Source organism: Anas platyrhynchos, chromosome 3 (assembly GCF_047663525.1).
Source record: "Anas platyrhynchos isolate ZD024472 breed Pekin duck chromosome 3, IASCAAS_PekinDuck_T2T, whole genome shotgun sequence".
Classification (NCBI taxonomy): domain Eukaryota; kingdom Metazoa; phylum Chordata; class Aves; order Anseriformes; family Anatidae; genus Anas; species Anas platyrhynchos.
In genome coordinates, this window is record NC_092589.1 from 46,637,545 (window position 1) to 46,650,731 (window position 13,187).

The 13,187-nt window shown below is 39.7% G+C and overlaps 1 long non-coding RNA gene across 1 annotated transcript in view; it reads right to left on the reverse strand.

The window, feature by feature from the left end:
* LOC113843192 (uncharacterized) overlaps nucleotides 1-13,187 on the reverse strand; it is a 77,631-nt gene that overhangs the window by 15,886 nt on the left and 48,558 nt on the right. The window lies entirely within an intron of this gene.

A 13,187-nucleotide genomic window follows, 5' to 3' on the forward strand; every position in this document is an offset into this window, starting at 1 on the left:
AGAACAATCACTTAAATCAATCACTTAAATCAAAGCAAAGTTTTTTCTTCAATAACAGGATTCTGGGTTGTTCAGATACATGAGATGTAGGAACAAACACAACTTTGCCTAACTCAAACTACGTACAGTGTCCTACAGCAGCCACACATTCTTATCATAAAGAGCACCCTAATAAAGAAGATGAATTGTTGTAATTAATTACCTTTCAAGTCTCTGCAGATAACCTGTCTCTCTTTAGGAAAACTGGCTTCTCCAGCTCTCTTCAGTACTGAAGTCTAAGAGATGGCAACAGAGCCAGTAGTTCTGAAACCCTGTTTACAAGCAAGAAATCAAACAACAGCAAAAAAAAAAAAAAAAAAACAAAAAACACAACAAGTTCTGAACAGATTACATTAAATCCTTTCAACTTTGTTCTGTAAGCTTCCAAGGTTTTTTATACCTTCAAATAAAATTATACTTCACCCTTCTACAGCATTTTCTGTTTGAGGATCTCACAGTAGTTTTAATTAATGGTAAGGAATTATTCTTTTGGTAGCACATTACTACAGATAAAAAAACTAGGCTGTGGTAGGATTAAATGATTTCCACTGCATCGTTGGGAGAAGAGATTGGGGATGACAGAGTGTGCAGAATCCTGAGTCCAACCAAAAACTTCCACTACAGGATACTCTTTTATTTGTTTGAAAATGTCTGCTGCCACAATAAGGTGCTGGGCTAAAGCCCAAGACTATCATTTAAGTTATTTCAGTAGGTCTTGGGTTAAATTTAGAAGCCTTATTTGTTTGTTTATCTGTTTTGTTTTGTTTTGTTTGTTTGTTTCCCAGCATGGATTATTCCAACCATCTCTGCAGTATGGTTCAGGTTTTTAAGAACTTGTGTTAGTGAGCCTTGTGTTTAGGTATTTTGTTCATGGGCAAAATGTTTTTTGTTTTTATTTTTCCCTTAATGATGGAATTTCTCTGTCACATTTGTGATACAAGACATTTCCTCATTTTCTCTCGTTGTGAATGCAACTCTCTTTTATCAATTAGTTTATTTGAAGAAGCATTCTTCAGCTAGAGTCCTCATCAGCAGAAGAAGCTCTGTAAGTTGTATTTCACTGAGAAAACCATGGTATAATGAAATCCCCAAAACTGTCTGAACTTACATAGATGAAAACAGTGTCATATAAAATGCAGAAGTTCAGGGCAACAATCAGTAGTTTCACCAGTGATCACTAGAGATGTATATATGTATATAGGTACTTGGATATAGATATATGTGTGTAGTCATTTATATACAAAGCATCTCTTTATCCAAGAAGATAGTAATTTGTCCTCCATATTTACCTACCCTTATACATAAGTCAAAAGAACATACAAGGACTGCATGTCTGAGTCAAGCTTTAATAAAAAGTCTGCACTATGTTTAGGAAGATGTGCTGTCCAGGAGCCCATGGAGCCCAAGCACCTCTTGTTCAACACTATACAATTGAGAAGGAAGTAAGAACCATTGGGTAAAAAAAAAATAATCCTTAAAGAGAGTTCTAAAAATCCCTAATCTCCCTGGCCAACTATCTCTATCTCAAAGAAAGTGAGGAGGGTTACCTGTCTTTCTTACCTATTTTGCTCATCCTCTTTCCCCCTCTTGCAATGTCGTGTTCTCCTCACGAAGAAGAAAAACAAAACAAAAAGTAATACAAAATCTCTGTCCCTTATGTCTAGTGATGGAGCCAATGCCAACAGAGAGAAAAAGGATAAAAAATTGCTCGTTCACAAGCATGGCCTGACATGGCACATCAAAAGGTTCTGGCACAAAGGATGACTTACAGTCTCTATGTAACTAACTACCAGCAAACATGTCCATCCACTTTATTCTGATTTTCCCAGGTCTTCTGGCCTCACCAAGTGATAGGATGTAGGACTTGTGCTCTTTTAGCCCTCTGAGGTAAGGAGTCTGGTGATGTGGCATGAGCCCCACAACTCTATGCATAAAGGAAAAAAAAACATGCTCCAAAGGAGCAAATTCAAATGTTACCCATGTTGAGATTTGTGTTGCCCACCTCAAAATCAATGGTGTTCCATTATCCCTGGAAGTTCTCAATTTCAAGAGCTATTGCAGAAAGCATGAGCAATTCACAGAGCTTTCATTTATATAACAAATGAGGATGTGGTTTTAAAAGGTCATGCACTGACCTAGCCCTACTCCCACTGCAGTCTCTGGCAGAGCTCCAACTGACACCAGTGGGAGTAGAATTCAGACAATGGGAAATTATTTTGAAAATTGAATGGAAAAAAATCTTGAATCACATCTGCTTTCCCTTTTTCCCCTCTCATCCACACCCTTCTCTTGGTCTCACTAGTTGTGGTGGAATGACGCACTAATTGGTTCTGCATGGACGAGACCACGCTGAGGCAGATTTGTTGCCATAATCTAATCTAATTAAAATAATTTTCAGGTCCGAGTGAGGATTTAAATAAAAAATATAATAAAGCAGACCTTGACAATTGATGCTTGCTGTGAAAATGACTGAAAGCGATGAGTAATTTCAATCTGAGCTCGTTTGCGTTTCCATCTGCATATATTTTAAATCCTAATTATATGTAATCAACAGTATAAGCAACATGATTCTTCTTGTAGTTGACAAATTTGTGGATTCATTTTGCATACCTTCAAATGCATACATACCAATGAATATATAAACTATTTCTACCTGAGAGAGTTTTACATCAAGTAATTACAATTTAGCTCAATTAAAAATGCTCTTGAAACAAGTACAGCGTCTCTCAGATCCACCAAGCTAATTTAAGAAGCCAGTGGACATGATTAGGTCAGCCCATCAATGAAGGCTGACTGGGAATTAAAAAGAAGGCCACAGATGCATGACTTTATTTTTGGCTGGACTTTCCCAGCAGGGTGTTTCTACATTACATCGAAAATTAATAATCCAACTGGGTGCAGAGTAAGGCAGGCCAGCCCTTTTTCAAAGTGACCAGAAAGGCTGTATAATGAGCACATCTTCTACGTGTAGCCACCAACATCAGGGCCTGGTTCTTGGAGTTACTGGGTACCTGCCTTTCTAACATTCCCCAGCCACTGGGAGAAGCTCAGCACACCAGAGAGATGTGTTTCCACCAGAGAGATGGCTTTCTTCTAAGTAATATCTACACTTATAAGGATGGAGAGCAAGGCAGACCTCACTCCTATAGTACTGGTTGGTCCAGTAAACTACTGTGGTGTTACTTATCTTCCTTATGTCTGTCAGGCAGAAGCAACTGCTGCTCCCAAAGAGCAGGTGAGCTGAGAGGAGGTGGCCCTGGTGCAGGCCATGCCCTCACGCATGAGCACCATCCCTCAGGGCTGAACATGGACCGCAGAGCTTGTGCTGGTAACAAGGCCCACGGGCAGCCCCAGCCATGGTGAGTGGATGGGCCAGGACCAGGATCCAACTGGGAGCAACAGAAGACCCAGCCAGAGATGAGTCTTTTCTTTTGCTGCTGCCAAGCAGTCCAGAGGACACCTACCAAAAACTCATAGCAACTGCTTGATCCAGATCTGTTTGAAAAAACAACCTGATTGTCATTAACAGGTCAATACTGCACATCCATGAAGTTTCAGTTTCTACATGACCTTTTGAATGCATGGGTTAAAAGATAAACCTTAACCAACTGTCCGGGGATTTTTCTGCCGTTTCTAACCTGTATTTCACAGGACAGGTGAAGGAGAATAAATGCTACTAGCGCCAGTGCTATTTTAGTCTTAAGAACCATACTTAACACTCTGCATTTGTGACAGTTTTATTCATGTTCCAACTGAGATAAAGACATAAACAAATCTTCACAACACCCCTTGCCTGTCAAATATTGTGATTTCAATTCTACAGGTGAAGAAACTGAGCATATTTACTCCAGCAGACAATATGACTTGAGGCAGTGTATCGGAGCTTTGTTAACAACATATGGGTCTTTCCTATGTCAGGGTCATGGTGCTGTGGGACTATCTCAGGAAGGATATATGTAGGAAAGATGATTATTGTTCCATTTTTGTACTACAGACCTTTTCAAAAGGCATGCTCAACTTTTCACCTGTAAAGGGGAATATAATCATAATGTTTGACTACCTGGTGAATTGGGGGTCTCACATAAAGCACAAGAGTCGTGAGCTAAGCTCTGCTCTCATACTAGAGGCAGTTCTTGCTGGTTCTTGTCCACTATGCTGGGAGGTAATTTGTTTTATAAGTTGGTTTTTTTTTTAAAAAAAAAATATACATATATAAATCTAAAGAATTCATAAGTGATGAAGTTACATCCTGGCACAATGTACAAAATATGTACCTGTCATAAAATAACAGTGCAATAAAAATAAAAATCATGTATGTCAGAAAATATCATGAACAGAATATATGACTGTGTTGAAAATAAATGTAACTGATATTTAGTGCATACTTAACTCAAATTTCCCTTCAGACAAAACCTCTGCTGTTCACAGTCTGAAAAATAAAAACTTTAGCAATGGGTGTTATGAAAGTCTGGTTCTCATTCCTATATGTCAGCTTTTCCACATTAATCAATTGTCCAGACTTGTTTCCACTGCACTTCCCGGAGGATTCTTCCAGCTCTGGGCTTGTCTCCACTTCTGATTAGCACATATATGACTGAAAGCACTGACTTCTTTTAAGTGCTTGAGTTCAGATTGAGGAGCATAACTGTGGGCATCTGAGTTTGAAAAAAGATTGGCCCAGAGGCTGAAGCATTTCTGGTTTTGTTTAAGGAGATCATTATGTGTCCTGTACAGAAACAGCTGCAGGAAACCTGTCTGATCACTTCAAGGAGTGCTGAACCAGTTTCTCCCAGAATGGGCCAAGGAAAGTAATGAGCAAATTCCTGGACCTTTCCTACTCTGTGTTAGGAACAATGCTGTTAATTCGTTTATCCTGATAGGTTTACTCTATGTCCTCATTCAGACCTAGGCCTTATGGCTGATTAAGTGCGATGACGGGTGGCCTCCTGCCATTCAATATCACCTAACATGGCCCTATTTTTGCTCTTCATTGCTGTCACTCTAACTATGATGCACATGCTCTTTTCCATTACAAAGCATTCTTGCTCATCTCCTAACCCAAAGAACATGTTTTCTTTCATACATTCTCCAGGAGCCCACAAACCCTGAAACCACTTCTCTATGATAAATGAAAACCCTTGGTGGTAAATAATAGGTAATACTTTGGGAACATTGTGGGCTCCAAGAAGAAACAGCTCACTATCCATCTGAGCAGTAAGCAAGAAGAAAAATAACTATACACCTAATCTTACTTCTGTTCCATGTGTAACTCTACTTTCCAATAAGAAGTCAAGCATCATCTTAGCTAGAAGGCACAGCAGAGTCTGGTTGTCTATGCCATTTCTGGAGCCAGTCTTGCTCAAGCCTTGCAGTTATTACTGACACTGAACTGTTATGTCTCTGCCTACACATAGCACTAACATGATCATTTAGGTCATGCCTGGAGGAATCAGTCATGATCACAGGCTCCCTTTACTAAACTCTGTACAGGTGAACACTAAGTATTAGCCCTTTCCATGGAAAACTTCCTACTAAGAAATACAGCTAAGGCACTGTACTACCTTCCTCTCAAACAAATGTGCTTAACATTTTTACTGTGTATACTTACTCAAATAGTCTTCATGTATATGAATTCAAATAATCCTTCACGGATGAGGGTCACATCTGTGAATGGTTGACACTGTCTTTAATCCTATTTCAGGGATGATGGAGAATTTGGATGGTGTCTAGGGTCTGTGTAGTGGCACAGTATAGTGAAAAATATCACCCTAAAGGAATTACCTTGTATAATTTACACAGTTTATTCAGTGAATCAATTTAGCTTAGTTGTTATCCTAAATATGTATGCAGCATGATCTATTTAATGCAGACAAGTAGAAGTTTTTAAAATGTTCTCGGTTATTTTAAAGACAATTTCTATTTTGCAATTCACCATGTCAGTTAGGCAGTGTGCCAGAAAAGTCCTCATTTTTATACTTGATTTGTTTATATTACTAAATTATATTTTGTCTCTTGTGACCTTGCTCTTCAGTGTGAGCTTATCTACTTCTATCAGTGTGATGGCACTTCCTTGTTTATTTTCCAGTGTAAGCTTAATATTTTACCTCTTCTTTCTTTGTCTTCTCTGTCTGTGACTCGCTATCAGTGTGCAAAAAATCCCATCTTTACATGACGGAATTTTGAGATACAATTTTCTCAGGTGAAAAGTAAGTCCATAACATTTAGGTGCATGTGCTCCCTACACTTTTTCAGTGAAGTTTTGGCATTACAGTTTTGTTTCTCAGTTTTGTGTTTCTTTCATAATTGCTCTCCAAACTACCATCAATAAATGAAACGGGGCAACAGTTGGCTTTTTCTGATAAACAATTTATTCTGTTTTGAAAAGCAATGGCTGTAAGCAGAAGAGCCTTACCACCTACAATAGCTGATGTTTCCCTTCACTTATGCAGGGGTTAGTTCCCTTTTAGCTCCTTTCAACAGTGATCTTCACTTTAACAAGCTATTTTTTTTTCACTCCCATCCTTCTCTAATCCTTGTGGTTCAACCAGGAATCCATAAATCTTTATTACCTCAGGCACTTCTCTTTCTGCATTCATCAAGCGTTTATTTGTACAATAATACTTCAATACATTAAATCACTGCTAAGTCATTTATCATAATAAATGGCATTTCTTTAATGTTATGTCCCTGTTCTCCCACCTTATCTACAGTTTGTTTGTTCAGACTGTAAGCTCTTAGAGACTGTGGCCAGAATTTCCTGGAGGGATCAGCTATTTTTGTGGTTTTCAACCTGAAGAGGGCCCAGCGTTCAGGCTTACAAAGGTCTATAGGAGAGGCCTACCATTATACAGCACCAGGCTATGTAAAAACCAATTTAAAACACAAAAGTTCTGCAGTAAGGCAGTAGCTTCCTCCCATCTCCTCCCACAGGGGAAGGCAGTGACTGATAAACTTTTACAAAGAAACTGTATCATACTTTTACTTCCAAGGTGAGTGTCTGCAGGAGCATCCCCACTTATCAAGTGATTTTGGTAACTGCCAGGGATAGGCCTGAAGTGGTAAGTGTTCCTTCTTAAAACTAAAACTAGAATACTATTGCTAAACTTCTCTCTCTTGCTTCCCCACTTGAAATATTTAATAAGGAACTTCATTCCCTGCGGCTGCTGGTGTTCTCTTGAACACAAGGAAATGGCACAGGGAGAAGATTATTAAGAAATACGTGCGCTTGGTGATCATTTGGAAAAAGCACAGCAGCAACCTACCTACAGCAAGAACAAAATGCTCTATTTTCCTTCCCCTTCCTGCACATTTGCAGCCACTACATCTAACAGCTCCCTCCCTGCCCACGAGAGCAAATATACCTCTACCACATCACCTTCCCCACCCACCAAACTAAGTCTTCTCACAGTTGTCATTGATGGGTGACACTTTCCCAGGCCACGAGGAGTGCTTGAGCAAGGCTGTGCTCAGTCTCTGGAGAGGCTCCCTGGTGCAGTTCTTCAACTCCAACTCTTACTTCAGCCATGGATACTTCAGCTTTATGAGTGACCTTAGCAGGAAGAGGTTGGCAAGTGCAGATTCAGCATTGCTGCTAACCTCTGCCATTTTGCAGGCTCTGCTTCCCTTCAAACTTCTGGTCTATGCCAGCTCACTATGGCTGAGGTGACATCTGCTCAAATAAGTGCTTTGCACTGGCTGCAGCCATCCTACCTGTGATAGCAGAGCTCGTCCCCTTTCACAGCCAAAAATACAGGCCTGGAGAGCCGCTACAAGGAAGAGTCAGAATGAGAACCAAGCTGGTAATCAGGAAATGTGGTCACGAGGCACAGCCTGATGTGGCTGTAAAGCTGTCACCTCTTTCCCACAGACACAGTCTTTGGGGAAGGGAGGGAGGGGAGGATGGATGGACATGGAAACCTCCAGCAGATGGCTTGACCTTCTTGCTGTTACATGAGATCCCTTTTTCTAGCACTGGGCTTCGTTGGCTGGTCCATTTGACACTGAGGGAACAGTTCCAGTTGGCTTCACATGCATTGTGATGGGTACACAGGAGAGCATCCATAAATGTATCTTCTTGGTCTTTGCCTGTATTTCTGCTTGCTCCCCAGATGGGACAGAAAGATCTCTACCCTCAGGAGCTGCACACTACAGGGCTTACTTACTTGGGTGTTTTTTCTCTGCTTTAGCGTGAGAGTTTGTTTGCCATATAATAAAGATAGCGTTGATTAAAGCATGTCTGGACCTGGATTAGTACGTCATTGCAACCCCTTGGAACTGGCAGCATTAGACAATCCTCCACACCCCAGGTGGATCATCTCTTATTGGCCTAATTATACCTACCTTGCTATCCACTGTACTGACATGAATCATAAATGTCTTTATGGGTATACACAGTGATGTACTACATAATTGCATAGACACAGATCCTCTCGGGCCAGATTTTCCCTGGTGAACTCTTCAGACAGCTCCTGCTGCTAGCAAACAGAACGTAGCTGTCTTCTCTGTTGCAATGAGAAACATCAAACAGGCAATGGCACCACTGTCATGGGTTCTTTGTTTCCCTAGGGGCCTGGGAAATAATGAAAAAAAACAGCTCTTCTGGATGTAAAAGACTAGCACTGCCTTTAGATGTTGGAAGGATATGAGACAAACAACCATAGTGGGTCTGAGGCCGCATCCTCGTGGAGACACAACAGCCACTGTGGAGCACACGACAGATCTCCTGTGCACGCAACTACTGTCAGCCCTGGGCCATAAGTGACATTTGTCCCTGCCTCTGTCTCCAGTGAAATAAGGCTGGGGGGGAATTGACCTCTGGAGGGATAGAGTCTGACCCCCTTAGCTGTAGGGTGGAGTCGGCCACCACACTCCTTCCCTCTCCTTGTCAGAGGTTGTAACTCACTTGACACTTCTCTGTCACTGAAAATTTGGATTCTCCACAATGATTTCAAGGTGAAAATATCCTGAGACTATCGATTATTTCCTGAACATCTAATACTTCTTTATAAACACTGTGATTCAATGCTGTTGCTACACATTGATACCCAGCAAAGCCTTGGCTGCAAAGAACTATGCAAAGTCCACCTGAATAAGTTCAGATGTTTACGTATACAGAAGAGTCTAAAAAATTCCATACCAAGGTTTTCTTGAAATGGGAAAATTAATGTAACTACTAAAAAAAAAGAAGATGCAAGTGTTCTGCCCCAAATCTTAAAATAGCTAAATATGCTCTCTACTGATTTATATAGCTGTCTCAAAAAAATAAAAATCAATGAGATTTTTTAACAAGAAATATATTGTTTTTAAATCTATCTCTCTTCTCTGCTCTCCTATCTGACTAAGTATTATATTCATAAATCTAGTTTGCAATAAAATCCTCCCTTATTTATAGGATTAAGCCCCTAGAAGAGACTGTTGCCTGTGAAGTTTTGCCAGCTATCCATTGAATCCTGGTACTGTGAGCATTTCACACCATTTCTTTGTGGATTACTCCAATCCTAAATGTGTTTTAAAGTGTTGTGCCTCTAGTGACTTTTCATGAGCCTTCCCAAAGCACAGCTTCCACAGGCTTTCTTATTAAAAAAATAAATAAAATAAAGGCATTTAATGCTGCTTACATAGAGGCAATTTGCCAGCCTTTAAAGAGAGTTATTTCCCATAATATCTTGCCCTATTTAGCCAGCCTCTTCATCATATTGATATTTAAAACAAACAGAGGAATGTATGATGGGAATCATTTTTAACAAGCTGCTGTTACCCATAAGTGAGTTTGAATAAAATCCACTATCCTTAAGCAATTGCTGTACTGGCAAGCCTGGAATCTGAACTGTAAGACCTTTAAATAGTGTAAGATGATTCACAGATACACAGATCCTAAACAGGTCAGACTTTGGGAATGAGTTCCATCACAAGCAATGCATAAATTCTGCACTTGGGTTTCCTCAGAAGACAGATTACTTCCTACCTTCCCTTTCTTATTTCAACTTTCTGTCATTTATACATCCTTATAAAAACTATATAGTTCCTACTGTTAAAGTATGAGCAAATAATATGACTTTTCCTGCCTTTTAAGAATTTTTTTCCCTGCATATAACTTGCTTAAAAGTGAATTGATTTATTATGAAAAAAAAATGTACTCAGAATTTATAGTCAATTTGTATCTAATCATTACCTACAAATCTCTTTTGACATGACTGTTTCCTATATAAGACTCTCCTAATCTATATTTCTGTTGTAAAATATTCTTCCCACGTCCATATTTTATATCTACACTCCCATTAGTTTAGCCAAGGCTTCAAGTAGCCTGGCTGATCCAGCAACTTCAGATTTCTCATCTGATTTTTCTTTTCTCATCTTCTTTTTTGCCATACAATACAACTTTATAATATCAGCATCTAGCCCCTGATTAGTATACTGAATAACAGTCACTGAAGGTCTTCTCCACCCCTTCAAGTGCTCAGGCTGGATGGGGCTTTCTTTGGTCTGGTGGGAGGTGTCCCTGCCCATTGCAGGGGGGTTGGAACTGGATGGGCTTTGTGGTCCCTTCCAACCCAAACCATTATGTGATTACGATTCTATTGTGTCCATTTATACATCTGTATACCTGCAGACTTATCTCCATTCCCCTGCGTACCTCTTAACTCACTAAAAAATCAATATTTTGGTATTTGGATGCTTGCAAACTTCCAAAGACCTTTTCCTCAGTAAGCATATCTCCAACCTCTCAAAACATCCTGAATGATGCTGGCTAATGTACCCCTCTGCAACTCAGACAAAGCAACATTTGTCACTTTATTCCCCCAGCTGTTTATTGGGTTGAAAGGGATGGAAAAAAATCTTAGAAAGGTCTACAGATGAATTTTCCTAGGTGTTCTCTGTTCCAGCCTCAATGGAGATACATCAGAAATCAACTGCCAGGAATACACACGATTTTAAGCCTGGTGTGAGGCTGACGAGAGCTGCACAGGAGCAGAGCTGGTGCAGCCCATCTTCTACATCACATCTAGCCTGGATAAGGAGATAAGGAGAATAAAAGAAATCACACATTAAGGACCACACTGTAAGAAAATTGTTAGACATGACCCAAAGTGCCAGCTCACATAAACAGAGACAGTCACATTAAAAATATTCCTGTTGTGACTTTATTGATTGCAATCAGTCCTGCAGGGTCTTTTCCACATCAGCTCTGCCTGCTACCTACAATACGCACAGCAAAATCAGCATACAGGCCTACTTAAGATGCTGCTTGCCCAGGGTGAGGAGCCAGGAGCCATGGCATCTTGCACGACAGAGGTGGGAGCTCAGGCATTGCACAGACACAGCTTCTGCCAAGCAGCTGAGTTTTGTCGAAGAAAAGCATCTCCAGGTTCCTTCCAAGGTCCTATGAATGCATTAACTACTAACTTCGGAAAAAAATATAGTCCCTTATATCACTCTTAAAACCTTTTAAAGAAACCTTTTATATATATCAAATACATCATGTATAAGACAACAGATGAACATAATGTTAATTGTCGAGTTCCTGCAATCCAAACTATATCATCTAATCTGATACTTCTTCAAGAGTTAACATGATAGCATTACTCAGATCCAACTTTTTCCTCACTGAAGTCAATAACAGCAAAATTCCTACTGATTTTAGCAGAAAGGACACTATATGTGCATGACCCATAAGTAAAGCTACACTGCTAGTCTCAAACTTCCAGAATTATCAACTCTCACAGCTGTATCACAAATCTTAGTATATTTAGGAAAGCAAGCTAAAAGTCTTACATGTTCAAAAGAGGAGAGCAGATTTTGTTTAAAAAACAAACAAACAAGCAAACAAACAAACAAACCATTTTGTTGTTGCTGTTGCTTAACCAAATAATCCTATCATTCCAGCTCACAGAGGAAAATGTGAAAACATGAGACTCTAAACTTGGTGACAGAAGTCTTAAAAACTACACAGAACTACAAAACTGTATTCTTAATGAATATGGATGTGGAAGACACACAGTGAATAGTTTTCCCAATAAAAAGCAGATTTTGGAAGCATGGCAAGAGCCCCCTAATCATGGATACCCAGTTCACCTTATGAGAGGTGACCGAGCACTCCAGCATGACTGAAAACTGAGGCAGACCTTAGAAGGATTTGGATGTTAGCAGCAGTTGCAAAACTTATCTGGGTAAAGTCAGTCTGTGTTCGTTATAGAACAATGATATTAATTCCCTGAGAATTAATACAGCATGTAGAAAATACTGAGCACTTAGGGGCAGGAAAGTTGTTCCTATTAACATTTCTGTTCAGTCTGAATTTTACTGCCCTTTTATACCAAGACCTCTTTAGACCACTTTGGCAATAAATATCCTCCTAAAGAGTTTTTTATACTGCCAGTGGAAGTGTAAAGAAAGAATTCTGGCTGCAAATAAGAATCAGGCCATGTGAGTCAAAAAAAAAAAAAAAAAAAGGGAAACTTTTAAGGTTTAATCACCTTTAGTATAAGTCTACCCCATACAGGAACAATAACAGCATGCTTCCAAGCCAGCCAACACTGGATTGTTTCTCCAATTGTCCCCTTTAATTAGCCTTTCTGTCCCCTGGTGCTCTTGGTTTATTACTCGAGTTGTAAACAGGACATTATTCAAGACTGTTTGAGGCTAATTACACTACAAATATTCAGAATCTGGCTGTTAAGCGGTCATAAACGACTCTTTGTAACTACTGGATGGTTAGTAAAAATAATGAAACGCAATTGTTACATGTAAATACAAGTAGGTAGGATAATATTTTGTAATTATGATTATTTAATTGAAAGTTAGGTCCAGTGCTTGGGGATATTCTCTGGATTTCTGACAACACTGCTGTATTTGTAGCAACTGGCTTTTGAAAGTGAATTATCCATTTTTCTTCCTCCACAAGGAATTCTGTGTTAGATTCAACCCCAGGTATGCAAGATGAATGCTCCTAAACCACGACGTGCTTTGTGAATCTCAATATTGGCTCCTTGGCTTAAATGCCTTGCTTGGATGAGCTGGATCTCAAAGATGATGAGCATGCTCAGAAGCGATGAGCTCTGCAGTTTCTTAGGATCTCAGAAAAGGGCTAAAACTACACTGTGTTGTAGACATAGCCTTCCACCAAAGCCAAACTTTCTTAAGAGACACTA